Source organism: Saccopteryx leptura, chromosome X (genome assembly GCF_036850995.1).
Source record: "Saccopteryx leptura isolate mSacLep1 chromosome X, mSacLep1_pri_phased_curated, whole genome shotgun sequence".
Lineage (NCBI taxonomy): Eukaryota > Metazoa > Chordata > Mammalia > Chiroptera > Emballonuridae > Saccopteryx > Saccopteryx leptura.
In genome coordinates this window covers 49,577,000-49,600,400 of record NC_089516.1, presented here as the reverse complement: position 1 = coordinate 49,600,400, position 23,401 = coordinate 49,577,000, and the positions used below count along the sequence as shown (strand labels likewise).

At 38.6% G+C, this 23,401-nt stretch overlaps 1 pseudogene; it reads left to right on the top strand.

Annotated features, from left to right (window-relative positions):
* LOC136386338 (maternal embryonic leucine zipper kinase-like) overlaps positions 1–23,401 on the top strand; it is an 80,980-nt pseudogene that overhangs the window by 565 nt on the left and 57,014 nt on the right.

The following is a 23,401-nucleotide window of genomic DNA, read 5'->3' as shown; positions in this document are numbered from 1 at the left end:
GGCTGCTTCTCCTGACCTACTCCACGTGGCCTCTCTCTGCTCTGCTCTCTGCTCTCTCCTCTAATGATAATCTCAGGAACCGAGAGAGCAAGCTCCTATTCTGCCCCTATTTTATAGTGTAGAAATCCAAACCTTTAATCCAATATACAAAATAGGGAAGTCTCTAATACAAAGTCACTTATCTGAGTCAAGATGGGATTGTACCACCCCACATCAAAAAGGGTGGGAAAGGCTTAATCCCAAAACCAAGCCCCAGGCTACAAGGATTCTGCCTGCCCACAGCCAGCCCCCAACACACATTAATATCACCTGGGTGACGGCTTCTATATGGGCAGCGCCATCTTTAACAAAGTGAGCATAATATATTTTATCTGCCCAACAAGTTGCAATCCGCAGTCTCCATAAGATGAGAGCCCAGCTGGAAGGAGCACCTACTACGGCACTGGTAGGTCTGCAATTTTGGGATATAGGGCTGGGCACCAACATGCTCTCCAGAGGCAAGATGGAAATGCTGAGTGCCATTGCCACGTGCTCCTCTTTGGGACATTGTAAGACCGGCCAGGATGGCAGGGATGAGGGGGGTGGCTGAGGTCTCATGTGCATGGACTGATTTCCTGGACTATGTCTGGAGTAGGCATTGGCTCCTTTGTTGGATGGATTTACGGATTTTGAACAATGTGAAATACCCTGATGGGGGTGGGGGCGGCTTTGCTGGAAGCACTCCCCTGCCCCGGGAAGCTTTTCCCATGGCTAGGAAGAAGGCCGAGGACATTTTGTGCTTTGGGTTAAGTGCTCAGAGACTAGTGAAGTGTACCTTTGTGATTATTGAAACTGTATGATTTGTGCTGTTGTAATTTGTGTAATGTGTCTAATTTCCTTACACAGGAATGCCGGTGGTGTAGATTGTGGGTAGTAAAGTGAGCATAGGGGTGGATTGTTGGGCAGATAAAATATATTATGCTCACTTTGTTAAAGATGGTGCTGCCCATATAGAAGCCTTCACCCAGGTAATATTAATGTGTGTTGGGGGATGGCTGTGGGCAGGCAGAATCCTTGTAGCCTGGGGCTTGGTTTTGGGATTAAGCCTTTCCCACCCTTTTTGATGTGAGGTGGTACAATCCCATCATGCCCCAGATAAGTGACTTTGTATTAGAGACTTCCCTATTTTGTATATTGGATTAAAGGTTTGGATTTCTACACTATAAAATAGGGGCAGAACGGGAGCTTGCTCTCTCTCGGTTCCTGGGATTAGCATTAGAGAGCAGAGCAGAGAAAGGCCACGTGGAGGTGGCCAGGAGAAACAGCCAAGATGGTGGATTGTTGAGTGAGAGGCCAGTTTGTGCAGAGTTTGTGCAGGGAGAAGGAAGGAGATGGGGAACAGAGGTGAATAAGGCTGGTGAGGTACAAACCTTTGATTCTAGGAAACTCGGATAAGTCAGTAGCTTTGTGAGCACTGAATGTGAGTGGGTTCTGGAGCCCAGTGTGTGTTTTTACTTGCCTTCTGGGTGCAAGCTAGGATTAAAGAAGATGGCCCATCAGTTTTTGGCTCCTTTGTTTCTTTACCGACTGTCTGAATCCAATGCAAACCTGCATGGGCCGGGCTGCTGTGTTGGCAGCCCTGGCTACTGGCTTTATAGTATAGCTCTCTAACAGAGTGCTAAGTGTAGGTGCTGCCTCAATAGGGAAGATTCTACATATATAGTTTAAATTTAAAATTTGGTTCTTAAAGAAAATTCAGTTATTGTACTAATAGTAATTGTCTCTATTAACTTATAGGTTTTCCAACCACTGGGTTAGGAGTAGTGATTTCTTGTCTTCCCCCACTACTGTGTAAAAAAAAAATATTTTCCAGGTTAAAATGTATATGTTATTTTAAAGGCCTTTTGTTAATTCTTTATTTACCATTTTATAGCCCCATGTAAAGCCAGTAGGTACGGCTACCATCACAGCCACCTGGCCCATACAGGTTTGCATTAGATTCAGACAAACAGTAATGAAATAATAGAGCCAAGAACTGGTGGGCCATTAGCTTCAATCATAGCTTGAATCTGGAGGCAAGAAATACACAAAGTGGGAACACACTTCCCTTTCTATTTAGGGCTCCCAAAGCCACTGACTGATCCAAGTTTTCTAGAATCAAAGGTTTCTAGATCACCAGCCTTATTCACCTGTTTTCCATCTCCTTCTCTCTGCACAAACTCTGCACAAACTAACTTCTTCCTCAGAACTCCACCATGTTGGCTGCTTCTCCTGGCCTCCTCCACATGGCCTTTCTTTGCTCTCCTCTCTAATGCTAATCTCAGGAACTGAGACAGAGAGCAAGCTCCTGGTCTGCCCCATTTCATACTGTAGAAATCAAAACCTTTAATCCAATATACAAACAAGGAAGTCTCTGATACAAAGTCATTTATCTGAGGCATAATGGGATTTTTCATGAGAGTGTAACACCCCACATCATGCAATCAGTCAAGGGTGTGGGGAAAGGCTTAAAACTAAGCCTTAGGTATAAACACACTGCCTGCTTACAACCTGTCTTCACATGTAATGCAAACTCTAAGTGAGCAAACATAAATCATTTTTAAGAACTTATTTGACCACCACCCTATAATATTAGAATCTTAGTTTAAATATTAGAAACTTTTAATAATGTCTTTTTATGTAATGTTTAGTTTATTATTATTCTGAAACAATATTATGTAATATAAAGAAAGAAGTCATATCCTGGAACCCTTGCAAATGTATTTTGTCATGCTTTTGTTGAAATTTATTTTGAATAGTAATGTACTGAGTTATTCAGAAGTGAAGAGACTCTGGAATTCTAAAGGAGGAAACAAAAACCCATTTGTGCCTGACCAGGCGGTGGTGCAGTGAATACAGAATCGGACTCGGATGCGGAAGACCCAGGTTTGAGAACCCGAGGTCACCGCCTTGAGCCCTGGCTCATCTGGCTTGAGCAAAAAGCTCACCAGCTTGGACCCAAGGTCGCTGACTTGAGCAAGGGGTTATTCGGTCTGCTGAAGGCCCGTACTCAAGACACATATGAGAAAGCAATCAATGAACAACTAATGGGTCACAACAAAAAACTGATGATTGACGCTTCTCATCTCTCTCTCCATTTCTGTCTGTCTGTCCCTATCTATCCCTCTCTCTAACTCTGTCACTGTAAAAAAAAACCAAAAAACATTTGTCCTAATTTGATCCAGCTATTAACATTGCTTTTATCTTTTTTTAAGAGTTTATATAGACAGAAAAAGGCTTTCAAGTCCCTCAGCGAGATATTCTGAGCATGGTTTTTAAGGTCTATAATGACCAAGATAGAAACAGAAAAGGCAAATAAGGCCCAAAAGAGATCAGAAAAATATCAGCTTTTGGCATATATCATTAAAAGGCTTCAAAATCCCAAAGGGACTTACTAGGCTATAAACACACTGGGCCTTGTTTCAAGAGTGGAAAGAGAGGTCATTTAGTTGAGGCCTGCCAGGTTTTTGGCCCCACTGGGTAACATGCCTTTGCTGCAGTAAAAATTAATATGAGAAAGTAAGCTGCCCCCTTGCTCCATGGAGGGAGGGTTCAGTCTCTTCCAGCCCTTTCCAGCTACCTGTGACCTGACCTTGCCCAGCATGTTGGGACCTGCCACTGAAGGCCATTTACGAGCCTCAGGAAATTTCTTCCAAGAAGCAGGTAAAACTGATCTCATTTCTTCTAAATACAGTACAAGGGCCATTTGCTATGCCTTGCCTGAATATTTAAGTTTTATTTATCCCTCAAAGATCTTTACTGAGGGTAATGAAAGTCTGATTTTTGTTGCTTTATTTAATGTATAGTGTCTCCTTTATTCCACTTGTCTCAATGCCCCATGCCTATTGTAGGCTGGGACCTGATCCTAATTCTAATTAAAAGCAATAATCATGAGGGCTTTAAACCCTAGCTGCAAACTGTAGAAATATGCCCATGGTTCTAGTGCCTTGTACACTTTTCCTGAATGTGTATAACTCCTGCTCTTTGGAGATTTCTCAAATTGAAATATAAACCAGGTCACATTTATGAATAAAAAGCTGCAATAGTGTCAACATAGATTTAGTGAAATTACATTAAACATGTTAAGGGCATTTATGACTGTAAGAATTTTATTTTAAATCCTGTTATATTAGTTAGAATTTTATTTTTGTTTAATAATCTAGTAGACTTTAGTCATTCTTTTTTTTTTCTTTTTTTCTTTTCTTTTTTCTTTTTTACTTTTTTTATTTTTTTATATTAATTTTACTAGGATGACATCAATAAATTAGGGCACATATGTTCAAAGAAAACATGTCCAGGTTATCTTGTCAATCAATTATGTTGCATACCCATCACCCGAAGTCAGATTGTCCTCCATCACCGTCTATCTAGTTTTTTTGTGCCCCTCCCCTTCCCCCTTTGAATAACTCCCCCCATAACTACCACACTCTTATCAATATATCTTAGTCTCATTTTTATGTCCCACTTACGTATGGAATAATGCAGTTCTTGTTTTTTTCTGATTTACTTATTTCACTTCGTATAATGTTATCAAGATCCTACCATTTTGTTGTAAGTGATCCGATGTCATCATTATGGCTGAGTAGTATTCCATAGTGTATATGTGCCACATCTTCTTTATCCAGTCTTCTATTGAAGGGCTTCTTGGTTGTTTCCATGTCTTGGCCACTGTGAACAATGCTGCAATGAACATGGGGCTGCATGTGTCTTTAAGTATCAATGTTTCTAGTTTTGGTGGTATATACCCAGTAGAGGGATTGTTGGGTCATAAGGTAGTTCTATTTTCAGTTTTTTGAGGAACCACCATACTTTCTTCCATAATGGTTGTACTACTTTACATTCCCACCAACAGTGAATGAGGGTTCCTTTTTCTCCACAGCCTCTCCAACATTTGCTATTACCTGTCTTGTTAATAATAGCTAATATAAGAGGTATGAGGTGGTATCTCATTGCAGTTTTGATTTGCATTTCTCTAATAACTGAAGAAGATGAGCATCTTTGCATATATCTGTTGGCCATTTGTAATTCTTCCTGGAGGAAGTGTCTGTTCATGTCCTCCTCCCATTTTTTTATTGGAATGTTTGTTTGTTTGTTGTTGAGTTTTATGAGTTCTTTGTATATTTTGGATATTAGCCCCTTATCTGAGCTGTTGTTTGAAAATATCATTTCCCATTTAGTTGGCTGTCTGTTTATTTTGTTGTCAGTTTCTTTTGCTGAGCAAAAACTTCTTAATCTGATGTAGTCCCATTCATTTATTTTTGCCTTCACTTCCCTTGCCATTGGACTCAAATTTATAAAATGCTCTTTAAAACCAAGGTCCATTAGTCTTCTTCTATGTCTTCTTCTATGTACTTTATTGTTTCAGGTCTTATGTTTAGATCTTTGATCCATTTTGAGTTAATTTTAGTAAAAGGGGAGAAACTGTAGTCCAGTTTCATTCTTTTGCATGTGGCTTTCCAGTTTTCCCAGCACCATTTGTTGAAGAGGCTGTCTTTTCTCCATTGTGTGTTGTTGGCTCCTTTATCAAAAATTATTTGACCATATATATGTGGTTTTATTTCTGGACTTTCTATTCTATTCTATTCTGTTCCATTGGACTGAATGTCTATTTTTCTGCCAATACCATACTGGGGTTTTTTTTGTTTGTTTGTTTGTTTTTTGTATTTTTCTGAAGCTGGAAACGGGGAGAGACAGTCAGGCAGACTCCCGCATACACCTGACCGGGATCCACCCGGCACGCCCACCAGGGGCGATGCTCTACACACCAGGGGGCGATGCTCTGCCCCTCCGGGGCATCGCTCTGCTTTGACCAGAGCCACTCTAGCGCCTGGGGCAGAGGCCAAGGAGCCATCCCCAGCTTCGGGCCATTTTTGCTCCAATGGAGCCTTGGCTTAGGGAGGGGATGAGAGAGACAGAGAGGAAGGAGGGGGGGATGGAGAAGCAAATGGACGCTTCTCCTATGTGCCCTGGCTGGAAATCGAACCCGGGTCCCCCGCACGCCAGGCCAACGCTCTACCGCTGAGCAAACCGGCCAGGGCCCCATGCTGTTTTGATTGTAGTGGCTCTATAATATAGTTTGAAGTCAGGTATCGTAATGCCCCCAGCTTCGTTCTTTTTTTAAAAAATTGCTTTGGCTATTCGGGGTTATTTATAGTTCCATATAAATCTGATGATTTTTTGTTCCATTTCTTTAAAAAATGTCATTCGAATTTTGATGGGAATTGCATTAACTTTGTATATTGTTTTGGGTAATATAGCCATCTTGATTATATTTATTCTTCTTATCCAAGAGCAAGGAATATTCTTCCATCTCATTGTATCTTTTTTTATTTCCCTTAAAAATGGTTTGTATTTTCATTATATACTCCTTTACATTCTTCGTTATGTTTATTCCTAGGTATTTTTTTGTTGTTGCAATTGTGAAGGGGATTATTTTTTTGAGTTCTCAAATGTTTCATTGTTGGCATACAGAAAGTCTATGGACTTTTGTATGTTAATTTTGTATCCTGTGACCTTACTGTATTGGCTCATTGTTTCTAGTAGTCTTTTTGTAGACTCTTTGGGGTTTTCGATGTATAGGATCATATCATCTGCAAAAAGTGATACCTTTACTTCTTCTTTTCGAATATAGATGTCTTTTATTTCTTCCTCTTGTCTGATTGCTCTGGCAAGAACCTCTAGCACAACATTAAATAAGACTGGAGAGAGTGGACAACCCTGTCTTGTTCCTGATTTAAGGGGGAAAGCCTTCAGTTTTATGCCATTTAATATGATGTTAGCTGATGGTTTATCATATATGGCCTTTATCATGTTGAGATATTTTCTTTCTATATCTATTTTGTTGAGAGTTTTAAACATAAAATTGTGTTGTATTTTATCGAATGCCTTTTCTGCATCTATTGATAAGATTATGTGGTTTTTTTGTTCTTTGTTTTGTTGATATGATGTATTACGTTAACCGTTGTACATATTTTGAACCATCCTTGAAATTCTGGGATGAATCCCACTTGTCATGATGTATTATTTTTTTAATATGTTGTTGTATTCAATTTGCTAGTACAATACTTTGTTTAGTATTTTAGCATCTGTATTCATTAGAGATATTGGTCTGTAGTTTTCTTTTTTTGTGCCATCCTTGCCTGGTTTTGGTATGAGGATTATGTTGGCCTCATAAAATGTGTTTGGAAGTATTGCTTCTTCTTCATTTTTTTGGAAGACTTTCAGTAGAATAGGAACCATGTCTTCTTTGAATATTTGATAAAATTCACTGGTTTAGCCATCTGGGCCTAGACTTTTATTTTTGGAGAGGTTTTTAATGTTTTTTTCTATTTCTTCTCTACTAATAGGTCTGTTTAGGCTTTCTGATTCTTTTTGACTAAGTCTAGGAAGGTTGTATTGTTCTAGGAATTTATCCATTTCTTCTAGGTTCCTGAATTTAGTGGCATAAAGTTTTTCATAGTATTCTACAATAATTCTTTGTATATCTACAATGTCTGTGGTGATTTCTCCTCTTTCATTTTGGATTTTGTTTATATGAGTTCTTTCTCTTTTTTCCTTGGTAAGTCTTGCCAAGGGTTTGTCAATTTTGTTGATCTTTTCAAAGAACCAGCTCCTTGTTCTATTAATTTTTTCTATAGTTTTTCTGTTCTCTATTTCATTTATTTCTGCTCTGATTTTTATTATCTCCTTTCCTCAGCTGGTTTTGGGTTGTCTTTGTTCTTTTTCTAGTTCCTTAAGGTGTGAAGTTAAGTGGTTCACTTGGGCTTTCTCTTGTTTGTTCATATATGCCTGAAGTGCTATGAACTTCCCTCTTATCACTGCTTTTGCTGCATCGCATGGATTCTGATATGTCATATTGTCATTTTCATTTGCCTGTATATATCTTTTGATCTCTGCACTTATTTCCTCTTTGACCCATTCATTTTTTAAAAGTATGTTGTTTAGTTTCCACATTTTTGTGGGGTATTTTTTCCTTTTTTTTTTTTTTTTTTTTTTTTTTGCAGTAGAATTCTAATCTCAAGGCTTTATTATCAGAAATTATGCTTGGTACAACTTCAATTTTTCTGAATTTGCTGATGTTGTTTTTGTGGCCCAACATATGGTCAATTCTTGAGAATGATCATGTATGTTGGAGAAAAATGTATACTCTGTCACTTTGGGATGAAATGTCCTGTAGATGTCTATCATATCCAGGTGCTCTAGTGTTTTGTTTAAGGCCAATATATCTTTATTGATTCTCTGTTTAGATATCCTATCTAGAGCCGTCAGCGGTGTATTTAGATCTCTAAGTATGATTGTATTTTTTTCAGTTTTTGTTTTAAGGTCAATAAGTAGCTGTCTTATATATTTTGGTGCTCCTTGGTTTGGTGCATATATATTAAGAATTGTTATGTCTTCTTGATTCAGTGTCCCCTTGGCCATTATGAAATGGCCATTTTTGTCTCTGAGTACTTTTGCTGTCTTGTTGTCAGCATTATCAGATATGAGTATTGCTATGCCTGCTTTTTTTTGTTTGTTTGTTTTTTTGGATGTTATTTGCTTGGAGTACTGTTTTCCAGCCTTTCACTTTGAATTTTTTTATCCTTGTTTCTTAGATGAGTTTCTTGTAGGAAGCATACAGTTGGATTTACTTTTTTAATCCATTCTGCTACTTGAGCCTTTTTATTGGTGATTTGAAACCATTTACATTTAGTGTAATTATTGACACTTGTGAGTTCCCTATTGCCATTTTATACATTGCTTTCTGTTATTTTTTTGTCTTGTTTGATTCCTCATTTGTTTTTCTATCTTTTGTTTTTATTTGATTGTATTCCATTATTCCATACATCTTTCCTGTGTTGCTATCTTTTTTAAATCATGTGTTTCTGTGGTGGTTTTTTCAATGGTGATTACCATTAAGTAATGAAAAGGGTTTCTACCCTGTTCATTGTAGTGCACTATCTTGTGAGTACTTTTGCACTCCATCGATCTTTGCTACTGTTAATCTCTGTCCTCTCCCCTCCCCCTTTTTTTGTTGTCACAGTTTAAATTTGGTTTTATTGTGTTCTTATTGGAGCTTTTACTTGTTGTTTTGTTTTGTTTTGTTTTGTTATTTTTATCTGGTTGGAAAACCCCCTTTAGTATTTCCTGGAGTGGGAGTTTTCTGATGATAAATTTCCTCATCTTTTCTGTATCTGTGAATGTTTTTATTTCTCCTTCATATCTGAAGTATAGCTTTGATGGGTATAGTATTTGTGGCTGGAAGTTTCTCTCTTTCAGGACTTTATATATTGGGGTCCATTCTCTTCTATCTTGTAGACTTTCTGTTAAAAAATCTGATGATAATCTAATGGGCCTTCCTTTATATGTTGTATTCTTCTTTTCCCTGGCTGCCTTGAGAATTTTTTTTTTTGTCATTGGTTTGTGCCAATTTCATTATAATGTGCCTTGGAGTAAGTTTCTTGGAGTTAAGAAAACTCAGAGTTCTGTATGCTTCTTGAATTTGAGGCTTTAGTTCTTTCCACAGGCTTGGGAAGTTCTCATCTATTATTTGTTTGAATATGTTCTCCATTCCATTTTCTCTCTCTTCTCCCTCTGATATACCTATAATTCTTATGTTATTCTTTTTTGATGGAGTCAGACAATTCCTGTAGGGCTTTCTCATTTTTTTTTAAATTTTTGAGTCTCTTTCTTCTCTCTGTTGTGCAAGTTGCTTGTCTTCTATTTCACTAATCCTACCTTCTATCTGGCCTGTTCTATTAGCTAAGCTTGTTACCTCGTTTTTCACCTAATGAATTGAGTTTTTCATCTCGGTTTGATTTGTTTTTATAGTTTCAATTTCCTTGGTAATATATTCTTTGTATTAATTGAGTTTTTTTCTGAGTTCCCTAAATTGCCTTTCTGTGTTTTCTTGTATATCTCTGAGTATTTTTAGGATTTCTATTTTAAAATCTCTGTCATTTAGCTTTGAGGTTTCCAATAAATTAAATTTTTTCTCCATAGATTTTTTCTCATCTATCTGTCCTACCTCTCTGTCTTTTGTATCCATTATATTCAATTTACTTTTCCTTAATGGTATCTGAGGGTTGTTTTGTTGATAGTATTAATGAGAATTAATAAAAATAAAAAGTTAAAAAAATAAAAAAGAATAAAAAAAATTATTATCCCCTTCTTTTTTTTTCCCTCTCCTCTCTTCTCTCCTCATTCTTGAGAAAATCTTGTGGTTAACTGTAAATTATATTGTGCTAAATAGAACAAAAACTACCTATAATGGTGGGCCTGAGTTGGGGAGAAGTGATAAAGGGACAAAAAATGGGGTATGGACCCACAAAATGAAAAAAAGAAAAAAATTTGGGTCAAGAATAAAATGATTTGCTTTTAGGTGATGGTTGACTAAGAGATATGATGAGAGGAATAAGAGGGAAACAGGAAAAAGGGGAAAAAATTTAAAAATTACTATTGTATTTAGTGGAGCAAGAACTAGATAAAATGGAAAGCCAGGGTTGGGAGCACTGCTCGTGAGTTAAAAAAAAGCAAAGTAAAAATCCTCCAAAGAACCCCACAAAAAAAAATTTGAGTCCCAGATAAATTAATTTGTTTGTCATTGAGGATTGAATGAGAGGAAATTAAAGGAGAAAGGAAGAAATTAATATAGAGGGAGGAAAAAAAAAGGAAAACACAAAAAGAAGAAAAAGGAATAAAAAGAGAAAGAGACAGAGTTAAGGGTTTTGGAGTGCAACCCTCATAAAGAGAAAGAAAAAAGAAAGAAAAGTTAATGGGAGATGTAACACTTATGGGTAGTGTAGTTCAAGGAGAGGAGAGAGTAAGACCGGCAGAGAATTAAATGACCAAATTGGAAGAGGAAGAAAATAATCAAGACAAGAAGATAAGAGAAACAAACGAACAAATATAATAAAATGGGATAGGTTATAAAGTCTGTGGATTATTCTTGATTTTGAGAGGTTATCTTCTTGCTTTTTCTTTTCTCTCCCTCTTCCTGGTTGGTGACTCTGTACCCCAGGTTCTGCCCCTGTGGCATGCTTAGGTAGAGGTTTGTAGTTGATAAGTCTCTATGGCGATGTCATGTATTGGGCTTCACCCAGGTTCTGCCCCTGTGGCATGCTTAGGTAGAGGTTTGTAGTTGATAAGTCTCTATGGCGATGTCATGTATTGGGCTTCAGTCTTGTTGGCAGTCGAGGCTCATTATCATTGCAGGCTCCGCCAATGAGAGAGTCCGTGTTCCCAGAGCCTCTCTCCTAGTCTCTCCTTCATGTATTAGTAGCCTGATGATCCAGATATTGGATTGCTGCTGCCTCTCCCTGGAGAGTAAGAGGCTCAAAGAGCTGGCAAATCCCCCCTTTATTCCCACTCAGCACAGGGCTCTGGGTAAGGCTCAATCAGTCAGAGCCCCTAGCATAATCAGGCAGGGCTTCAGCCCACAGAAAGACCTCTGACTCTGCCCCTCTGTCTGGGAACATGGGTCCCACTCCCAGGGGAATCTCTCGCCCACTATCTGCGCGCACCAACCTGGATATCCGGCCAGCCACTTCTCACTCCCGGTGAGGCTCCCCACCTGCATGGAAAAGTTCGAGCATAGGAAATTTTGCTCCCACTCACTCCCCATGTGCGCTGCTTTTCGGGGCGCAGGGGCAACCTCAAGACTTTGGGTTCAACCCAAAGAAAGGCCTCTAACTCTGCCCCTCTGTCTGGGAACACAGGTGCCCACTCCAAGGGGAATCTCTCGCCCACTATCCGCGCTCGCCAGCCTGGATATCCGTCCAGCCGCCTCTCACTCCTGGTGAGGCGCCCCGCCCACATGGAAAAGTTTGGGCATAGGAAATTTTGCTCCCATTCACTCCTTGTGTGCTGCTTTTTGAGGTGCAGGGGCAACCCTGAGATTCTGGTTTCAGCCCACACAGAGGCCTCTGACACTGCCCCTCTGTCCGGTAACACGGGTGCCCACTCCCGGGGCTCTAGGAGAAATCTCTCACCCAGTATCTGCACATGCTGACCAGGAGATCAGGGCGGATGGCTGTCTCAAGTGCCTTTCTTTGTCTGGATTTGGCACGAGCATTAGCTTGTGTTGATTGGGTTGCCACAAGCACAGTTTTTCCTCGGCTTGGATGTCCGTGCCACAGCCTGGTTTGGATGTTTGTGCCGCAATCTGGTTCTATTCACCCCCTATGCCTGCCTTAGTTCCTATACTCTCAGTTTCCAGTAAAAGCAGCCCTTATTTAGGTTAGTGAGGAAGGCAGAGTGTTTCTTCCTCCTTATTTCCTTCAGGGTTGATTATATATTTAGTAAATTTTTCATTCAATCATACCTTTGCATTTAGTGTGGAACTTCTGGAGGGTCCAATGATAGATTTTTCTGTCTCTCATTGAAGATCTTGTTGAATTTTTGGGGAGATTTATCGGTATCACTCCTTATGTCACCATTTCTCTGACGTCACTATGACTTCAGTCATTCTATTGTATTAAAATGCTTAACATTAGCTATTTGAATTTTATTATTAATTATATATTCTTCCAGTCTGCCTCAAAATCAGAACATAGTAATTCAAATGAATAGATACCACCCAGAATCAGTGAAATTTTGGGCCCTGTTGAGCAGATAAAATATATTATGCTCACTTTGTTAAAGATGGCACTGCCCACGTGGAAGCCCATAGTTCAGGTTTTATTAATGTGTGCTGGGGACAGGCTGTGAGCAAGCAGGATCCTTGTAGCCTGGGGCCTTGTTTTAAGACTAAGCCTTTCCCACCCTTTTTGATGTGGTGTGGTGCAATCCCATCATGTCTCAGATAAGTGGCTTTGTATTAGAGACTTTCCTATTTCATATATTCAATTAAAGGTTTTGATATCTGCACTATAAAGTGGGGTAGACCAGGAGCTTGCTCTCTCAGTTTCTGAGATTAACATTAGAGAGGAGAGCAGAGAAGGGCCATGTGGAGGAGGCCAGGAGAAGCAGCCAAAATGGTGGAGTGCTGAGTGAGAAGCCAGTTTGTGCAGAGTTTGTACAGGAAGAAGGAAGGAGATGGGGATCAGAGTGAATAAGTCTGGTGAGCTATAAACCTTTGACTCTGGGAAACTCGGATAAGTCAGTAGCTTTGTGAGCACTGAATGAGTGGGTTTTGGAGCCCAGTGTGTGTTTTTACTTGCCTGCCAGGTGTGAGCTAGGATTAAAAGACTATGGCCCACCCGTTTTTGGCTTCCTTGTTTCTTTACTGACTGTCCAAATCCAATTCAAACCTGCATGGGCCAGGTGGCTATGATGGTGGCCATGCCTGCTGGCCTTACAGGCCCCTTATTGCCAAAGTTTTATTCAAAACCAATTAGAAAAGATTAAGAAACAGGGAAGAAAGTAATTTTCTCAGGTAAACATTTAGAAATAAACTTTAATAAATTAATTGACAATTGTTAGAGGAAATTGCTACATATGGTTCTTTCCAGGTTTAGCTTGCCTGTTCTAGTATTGGACCTGCATTCGTGTCCACCGTCTCAAAGCTAGTAGAAAAGGAACTCAATATTAATTAGAAGCTAATTTAACGTTACATTGTACCCACAGTTACCTAAAGGGTTAGGGCAAGTTAATTACATAATAATAATAAAAAACTTAACCACTCTTTCCTAAGTACTTGCAGGATTTACAGGTTATTCAGCAAGCTGTTCAAAAGACTGTCCAAAGGTGCTTCCAGCAGATGCAGTACATCACCAAAGGACTGACTCTCATGTGAATGGGTCCATACACCATGATCCTGACAACTCCCACTACTACCAAAATAGAAGGCATCAACCACAAACAGGAAGCTGTTTGGTCTATGTATGGCAAATATATGAAGAAACTAAGAATTCTTTTTAATCAGAGCTTAGGGAAAAGGGAAACTACAGTAAAAGGAAAGCCAACTTAATTGTCACTAAAGTTTAAAGGTTTAACATTAAGAGTTTTGACTAAAAGTAAATTGTTATAAAAGCCAGTTAGTTTTATGTAAGTTGCAAAAGGTTTGTGCTGTTTATAAGAAATTAATCAATAACATTTGTTTCTATACTGAACTGTATTACTTACTATTAATGCTGTCTGTTAAATATCTGTTACATGTTATAAGTTGATATTTTTAGACAATAGACTTATTCTCATCAGTAAGTTAAGTCAAAGGTTTGACTTAGGAAATAGAATCAGTAAGAAATGTTGTAAAGTGCCAAAAGCTACAGAATTAATATTAATATTTTAGAAAATTTAAAGAACATTTTATTGGTTTAGGCTAGGCATGCAGAAAGATTTTTTAAGTGTGATTTCTGTACTTGTGTGATTAGCATAAAACCAATATGGCTGATGTCTTTGTGTTGTAAATGCATAAGAAGGAAGGAGACTTGAATTCTTTGACCTTCCACATACCTATGGGGAAAGGGTGAATATTTAGTCAAGTAGAGGAAGAGAAAATTAAATTAAAATATTTTCTTATACTGATGAACCATTTATAGGTATTTGTCCTTACGGAAACTAGCCCTCCCCTCCTGAAAGCATGTAGTTAATGTATGTATCTCTAAATAAAAGGTATAAACAAATGCCGTGATGTCAGGTTTTTTTCCCTTCCCATGTATAATTAGTATATAAACAGCCCCTGAACTATTTTTTGAGTCTGCACAATTTGAGTCTGTTGCCCTGTGTCAGCCATATGCATCTGGCATATTTAATAAATTTCCTCCTTTAATAAAACTTTTCAAAAACTGATTTGGACTATGTGACTCTACAAACATTCACGGAATTGTGAAATTGGGTATTTTATAACAGTGTAGGCTACAGGAGCCCTGTCCCAGCTTTTGGCACCAAATGATAGAATCAAACAAAGTCTGAAAGACCAGTGTAACAGGTTTTAATGAAAAGAAACCTGCTGAGCTGTATCATAAGAGAGAGCAGCCCCCAGTTATCTAATAGGTAGGAATAAATAGGGAATTTGAGGGTGGGGGCTGGTAATCATTAAGAAAAAATGTCTCTTTTAGCAATTTATGTAAAAATAACCATAAATAAGCAAGGGAACCTTCCACACCTGGATTAGTCACCTGGATGCCTGGGGGAAGGTTTTCTGGAACATCTAGTTTGTCAATGTCCCTTTGTCCATGAGGAGGGGGTCATGGTCCCCACCTGAAACCCTATCACTGATCACCCAGAGTACAATTGTACAAAAAATTTTATTTAAAAATGTGCAAAGCAACAATTAAAAAAGACAAATGTATGTTTTTCTTGTTTCCATAAGTTGGTTATCAAACAAACATTATTGTAAGTTAATAAAACTGAAGTGGAACTGTTTTCATTTTTTGAAAAAAACTCACTCCCAGGGGTCAGCGAGCATGAAAAACTCACTCCTCAAAGGGTTAAATTTGAAAATTTTCTTTTGCTAATCTGTCTCATGCTTATTTGATTATTAGACCTGCTGAAAGAACCTTCAGGGTAAAAAAAATGTCTTCCATTCCCACATTAAGTTATAGAAAGTGCTATGGAGAAAAACAAGTCAACAATGACCAGCACCATCAGAGCCAATTTTATATGAAGTGTTGAAGGAACAAAAACGACTTCTGGAGGACAAAGATGTTCAGACAACATGCTGGAGGAAAAGGATTCATTAGCCAGCAGAACAATGTGGTCTAATAGATACCAAGTCATAAGTTCCTGGAAGTTGGCTTCTTTGTCTTATATACCTACCTGTACAGTATTCAAGCACATGGCACTTGATTTCTTTGTTTATACTCCCATGTGCTTCTAGTGTCTCAGGGAGGGGAAAGGACACAAGGGAAAAGTTTCAGATCATTTGTGCTGGCTATTTACATATCCTGTTTTTCTTGCTTTGTGTTGCAAGCAGTTTCAGGAAGCTGACAAAAGAACTGCTTAACTGTAGCTTGTTAATTTTTAAACTGACTTATTCAGCTTTAGGGCCTTTCCTCTTTCAGAGGTAGTTAGAAAAATCACTCTGATGATGTGATATTTGAAGAAAGAAATGAAGGAAATGAAAGGATAAGTCATATAGATATATGGAGGGCTTAGCAAGTTCATAACCCTGTAGAAGTAGTATACCTGTAGTATTTACTGCTGTTTGAGTAACAGCAACGATGTTCCTGGGCCTGGAATTGAGTGAACATGAGTAGCAGGTGATAGGAGATGTTGGTCAAATAAGTTTTTAAATATGATATATGTTTGTTTACTTATAGTTTGCATTGAATGTGGGGGACAGGCTGTAAGAAAGCAGGGTGGTTATAGCCTAAGGCTTAGTTTTAAGACTAAGCTTTTCCCCACATCCTTGACTGATTGCATAATGTGGGGTGGTGCACTCTCATGAGGAATCCCATTATGCCTCAGATAAATGACCTTGTATCAGAGACTTCCTTGTTTGTATATTGGATTAAAGGTTTTGATTTCTACACTATAAAGTGAGGCAGACCTGGAGCTTGCTCTCTTGGTTCCTGAGATTAGCATTAGAGAGGAGAGCAGACAAAGGCCATGTGGAGGAGGCCAGGAGAAGCAGCCAAGATAGTGGAGTGCTGAGGGAGAAGCCAGTTTGTGCAGAGAGGAGATGGGGAACAGAGGTGAATAAGACTGATGAGGTTAGATACTTTGATCCTAGGGAAACTTGGATATGTCAGTGGCTTTGGGAGCCTTGAATAGAAAGGGAAGTGTTTTCCCACTGTGTGTATTTCTTGCCCACCAGGTATAAGCTAGAATTAAAGCTGATGACCCACCAGTTCTTGGCTCTGTTGTTTCATTACCGTCTGTAGGAATCTAATGTGAACCTGCATGGGCCAGGCAGCTGTGATAGTGACTGTGGCTACTGGCTTTACAGGAGATGAAGTCAGACAATTAACTAAAGGTTAGATCAGAATAAGGAGCTAAAAAGGGAAATATTAACCAGTGACATCCCACTAAATTCAATTAAAAAATAAAAATAAATAAACACTGTATGTATGTGTGTTTTAAGGTGTGACTTTCAGAGACAGTCAAATTGTGATTGAGTATATGCTGAATCACAGCAAAACAATCTGTAAAGCCAGTAGGCCAGCCTGACCAGGTGGTGGCCCAGTGGATAAAGCGTTGGACTGGGATGCAGAGGACCCAGTTTCGAGACCCCGAGGTCGCCAGCTTGAGCGTGGGATCATCTGGTTTGAGCAAAAGCCTACCAGCTTGAACCCAAGGTCGCTGGGTCCAAAAAAGGGTTACTCGGTTTGCTGAAGGCCTGTGGTCAAGGCACATATGAGAAAGCAATCAATGAACAACTAAGGTGTCGCAACATGCAATGAAAAACTAATGATTGATGCTTCTCATCTCTCTCTGTTCCAGTCTGTCTGTCCCTGTCTATCCCTCGCTCTGACTCACTCTCTGTCTCTGTAATAAATAAATAAATAAATAAATAAATAAATAAATAAATAAAGACTTAAAAATACTTTATAAAACCAGTAGGCCAGCCACCATCAAAACCGCCTGGCCAGTGCAGGTTTGCATTAGATTTGGATAGTCGGTAATGAAACAACGGAGCAAAAAACTGGTGAGCCATCACCTTCAATCCGAGCTTGCACCCAGTGGAGAAGAAATATACACAGTGGGAAAACCCTTCCCTTTCCAGATAGGGCTCCCAAAGCCACTGACCTATCTGAGTTTTCCTAGGATCAAAAGTATCTAACCACACTAGTCTTATTCACCTCTGTTCCCCATCTCCTTCTCTCTGCACAAACTCTACACAAACTGGCTTGTCCTTTAGCACTCCACCATCTTGGCTACTTCTCCTCTCCTACATGTGGCCTTTCTCTGCTCTCTTTTCTCAGCTTTCTATTCTAATGCTAATCTCAGGAACTGACAGAGAAAGCTCCCAGTCTACCTCACTTTATAGTGTGGAAATGAAAACCTTTAATCCAATATACAAACAAGGATGTCTCTGATACAAAGTCACTTATCTGAGGCATAATGGGATACCTCATGAGAGTGCACCACCCCACATCATGCAATCAGTCAAAGGTGTGGGGAAAGCCTTAGTCTTAATACTAAAACTTAGACTACAACCACCCTGCCTGCTTACAGCTTGTCCCCACACCCAATGCAAAGTATAAGTGAGCAAACATATATATCATTTTTACAAACTTATTTGACCAACACAATTCCTCTTATAAAATGAAGGGGAGGCGAATATGCCATCCCAAACTATGCGTCTTTCGCATAAGGATTAATTTTTGCTAATTATTTTTAATAAACAGCAGACAGAGTAGAAGCTCTAAAAACTGGCAAGTTACAATTTTTTAAACATTTACATTTGTAAAAGAAATATTGGCCCTTCCCGGTTGGCTCAGCGGTAGAGCGTCGGCCTGGCGTGCGGGGGACCCGGGTTCGATTCCCGGCCAGGGCACATAGGAGAAGCGCCCATTTGCTTCTCCACCCCCACCCCCTCCTTCCTCTCTGTCTCTCTCTTCCCCTCCCGCAGCCAAGGCTCCATTGGAGCAAAGATGGCCCGGGCGCTGGGGATGGCTCCTTGACCTCTGCCCCAGGTGCTAGAATGGCTCTGGTCGCAACAGAGCGACCTCCAGGAGGGGCAGAGCATCGCCCCCTGGTGGGCAGAGCATTGCCCCTGGTGGGCGTGCCGGGTGGATCCTGGTCGGGCGCATGCGGGAGTCTGTCTGACTGTCTCTCCCCGTTTTCAGCTTCAGAAATAAAAAAAAAAAAAAGAAATATTCATTTTTAAGAATCTCTTTTTCTCTGTACCAGGAAAAGGAGGATGACTAAATTTCTAGAAAAGCTTATACATGAAAAAGGCAACAACTCAAATTTTCATAACAATCTTAGCTTATTCTTGTTTACTGTGCTTTTGTGATTGCCTCCCATAACTGACCCAACCACCTCTCCATTCCCATCTTTAGCTAAAGAAGTTATTTAAGGTGGTGGCATGAGTCATTTCAAGGAGTTACTCAGGTTCCTTGGTCTCTCCCGTTTATACAGGTTGTTGTAAGTACCCGTACCTCAATTTGGTGGGTTTACGTAGAGACACCAAATCCAGATGAATTTTGAAGAATTTTATTAAAGAAGGAGATTTATTAAATATGCTGGCCGCATATAGCTTACAAGGGGCAGCAGACCCAAATCGTGTGCAAGCCCCCAAATATTTCAGGAGCTGTTTATATAATACCCTTGATCACACATGGGTGGGGGAGAGCATGACATCATGGCACAAGCTGACAACATTTGTTTAGGGGATATACAGAAACAGTAAGACTTTCTAGGTAACACAATCAAAGATGTTTACAAATATTTTAGGGTTCATCTTCCCTCACTAGCCTAGAGGTATTTTACTCTCAAGATTCCAGGAAGGGGGAGGGACTACAAACAATGTAGGGTGGTATGTAAATTCTGTCTCCCATTGAAAGAGAAGTTTCTCAGTTAACCTTTATTTTAGATTTAAACTAAATGACTCATTGTTCTTGCAAGCTAGAAACTTCTACATTCTTCTCCCTCTTTTCCCCAAAGGAAGGATGGGACAGGAAAGCCTGACCTTTCCTCCTGGAATGTCAATATTAATTTTTCAGCTTTTTGGTACCTTACAACAATCTCTACTGGTTTTATTTCCTAAGTCAAATCTTTGACTTAATTTAATGATGAGCATGAGGCTGTTGTGTAGGAATATTAACTTATAACATGTAATAGATATTTTGACAGCATTAATAGCAATACAGTTTACTAAAGAAACAAATATTACTGGTTAATTTTCTATAAGTTACACAAACCTTTTACAACTTACATAAAACTAACTGGCTTTTATAACAATTTACCTCTAGTCAGAACTCTTAATTTTAAAACTTTTAACCTTTAGTGACAATTATTTTGGTTTTCATTTTACCCTACTTTCTCTTTTCCCTAAAACCTGATTTAAAAAGAGTCCTTAGTAAGTTTCTTCATGCATTCACTGTATGTAGACCAATCAGATTCTGATTTGTGGTTGGAGTAGGGCATGCCATCTTTCTACCTTGGCAGCAGTGGGAGTTGTCAGGATTATGGTGTGTGGACCTGTCCACATAAGAGTCAGTCCTTGGGTGATGTATTGGATCTCATGATCATGCAGGAAGTGCCTCTTGTACAGTCTATTGAACAGTTTGCTGTGTAACCTGTAAATTCTACAAGTACTTAAGGAAGGGATGGTTATGTTTCCTTTACAATTTGATTCATACTTTTTACTTTTCTTGAACTTTTTTGGTGCCTGTAGGCACAATGTAACTTCAAATTAGCTTCTAATTAATATTGGGTTCCTTTCTTACCAGCTTTGAGACAGTGGATACAAATGTAGGCCCAACACTATAATGGGTGAGCTAAATCTGGAAAGAATTCTATATAACATCTTTCTATTAGTGTACCCTATTTCTTAGAAGAAAAATCTTTTATTTATTTGTCAGTTATTTTATTAAAGTCTATTTATAAATGTTTATTTGGAAAAAGTTTCTTTCTGTTTTTTTTTCTATAATTTATTTTGTTTATTATTCACTTGGACACAAACTAAACATTCAGATATTATGCCTTTTGTAATAGATTCTAAGTCTGTCTTCCCTAATTATCCTTTTCCTGTTGGCAAAATCTTTTTCTAATTGGTTTTGAATAAACCTTTGGCAATAAGGTTCCCAAAACCCCATAGGTTTTGGTGGCATCTTTCTATTTATTTGAATTACTATGCTATGATCTTGAGCATGCTGAAAAAATATATAATTAACAATAAAATTCAAATAGTTAATGTTAACAAATACTATAACAAGTGTCCTAATACAATAAAATGACTAAAGAGCACTAGATTATTAAACAAAGTTCTAACCAATGTAACAGAATTCAAAGTAAAATTCTTACAGTCTCATATGTTCTTAATATGTTAAAGTAATTTCACAAAGTCTATGTTGACACCATCACTGCTTCATATTATTTGTAATTGTAACTCAATTTTACTTCATTTTGATAAATGTCCCAAAGAATATGAGTCACATATATTCAGGAAAAGTCCACAAGGCACTAAAGTTGTGGTTACATTCTACACTCTACAATTAGAGTCAAAGTCCTAATGACCATTGCTTTTAGCTGGAATTAGGATCATGTCCCAGCCTAGAATAGGCATGGAGCATTGAGACAAGAGGAATAAAGTAGACACTATACATTAAACAAAAGAACAGAAATCAGACTGTACCCGCAATAGAGATCTTTGAGGGATAAGTAAAACTTGAATATTAAACAAGGCATAGTAAGTGGCCCTCGTTTTTACATGAAATTATATCAGTTTACCTGCTACTTGGAAGAAATCCTCTAGGCTCATTCATGGTGATGTGAGATGGTCCAATGACCTTGGGAACCTTTAGCCTTCAGTGGCAAGTCCCAGCAGGTAGGGCAAGGTCAGGTCACAGGTAGCTGAATTAGGGCTGGAAGAGATTGAACCCTCCCTCAATGGAGCAAGGGCACAGCTTATCTTCTCATGACCCTTTTTCCCACAGCATTGGCATGTCCTTTGGTGAGGGACATGAAACCTGGCAGGCTTTAGCTCAATGACCTTTCTTTCCATTCTTGAAGCACGGCCCTGATGGAATCCTATGAAGCTCCTTTGGGGCATTGGAGCCTTTAAGGGCGTATGCCAAAAGCTGGTATTTTTCTGATCTCTTTTGGGCTCTATTTGCCTTTTCTTTTCCTATCTTGGTCATTGTAGACCTTAAACACCATTCTCAGAAGATCTTGCCGAGGGGCTTGAGGGCTCTTTTCTGTCAATATAAATTTTGGGAGAAAGACAAAAACCAGTGTTATTAGCTGAATGAAATAAAAGAGGGTAAAGGTTTGCAAGAGAAACAGATTTGGTGTCTCCTTAAGATTCCAGAGTCTCTCTGGTGATGAATAACTTAGTACATTAGTATTCAAAAGAAATTTCAAACAAAGAGCATAATAAAAATAGATTTGCAGGAATTCCAGGATATGACTTCTTTCCTTAAATTACTTAGCATTTAACAATATTGTTTCAAAATGATAATAAAGTAAACATTACATAAAAAAGACATTATTAACAATTCCTAATATTTAAACCAAGATTTTGATATTACAGGGTTATAAAACAGTAAATAAGAATTAGAAAAAAGCCTTTGAAATAACATATATACATTTCTAACTTGGAAAATACTTTTTACACAATAAAGGATTATTGGTTCAAACTACCCAGCTGGCAAAGAGATATTAACTCTTTTACCCACAGTAATTTACACTATTAAGTCAACATGAGGGGCGAGATGCCTAAGGGGAAACAGATTCCAAGGACTGGGAGTGGAGTCTGCCACTTTTATCTTTTTTTTTTCTTTCCTGCTGTTTGTCTTGTATAATCTAATTTACTACCTGTAACTAACTGCCTTGCTTTGAGAAGTTACATACAATTTTCACAAAATTACTTTCCCAATAGTGAGTTGCTTTAGCCTATATGAGGTTTCCAACTTTTTTCCCACAATTCCTTGAAAATTCTTTTTACTATTATGGCTAATGCAGTGGGTCTCCCTTATGAACTCCATGCCTTCTACATAACTGAGAGACTTGGAGGAGAACCAACACCCACCTCAACCTTGATGGAGAGTGTTGGAACCTTTCTCTCATTGCTAGTTTTGTATATTTTATACTTATTTTCCTTTTTATAATTTTTACACTAGTGGAAAGCAAAAAGCCATCATTCCCAACACACAGAGGGCTCGTTTCTAATAATTCTATTCCCTATATTCCTATTGCTCATGCTTCTATCACTCCTTCTGTATTTGCAATTTATTTCAAGTAACTGATAACTAGCAAGGTCCATACCCATGGTTTGTTAATTTCTAATTTCTTTTTCTTTTCTTTAAGATTTTTCTAAAGCGAAGTTCTAAGATTTAATATTATTTTTACCTTGTATTGTCAAATGGGCAAAACCTTTTCTGGCCAGTAGGTGAATATCTGATTATTTGAAACTAGTTTTTATTCTATATTTCCTCCAGTTACCTTACCCTTTCTCTAGCACCCTTCCCCTGCTGCTCTGCCCACAGCACGTCCCAGCCTTGCCTTTTTCTCACTCAAACTGTTTACTTGCCAGCCCTTTCCCCTAGAGGCTGAAGAAACACTTTCCTGGATGTATTTCCTATTGCAATATGCACATTGAACTTTTCCAAGCAGAGCTCTAGTCACTCTAAAATTGCTTCCTTCTTCCCCTTCTTTATTTTTCTCCCTTGGAGGCCCCTTATTCTTAAAAGAGTTTGTCTCTTGGAGCATTGCTAATACTATTTTAGCTATTCTTTTTTCTGTTTCCAACTCAATTTTGGCTTGACTAAGAAGATATGACACCCACTCTGTATCAAGCAAGCTTTTAAGCTGCTGTGGTGGATTTATTGTTAAATTTAGCTATTGATCAATG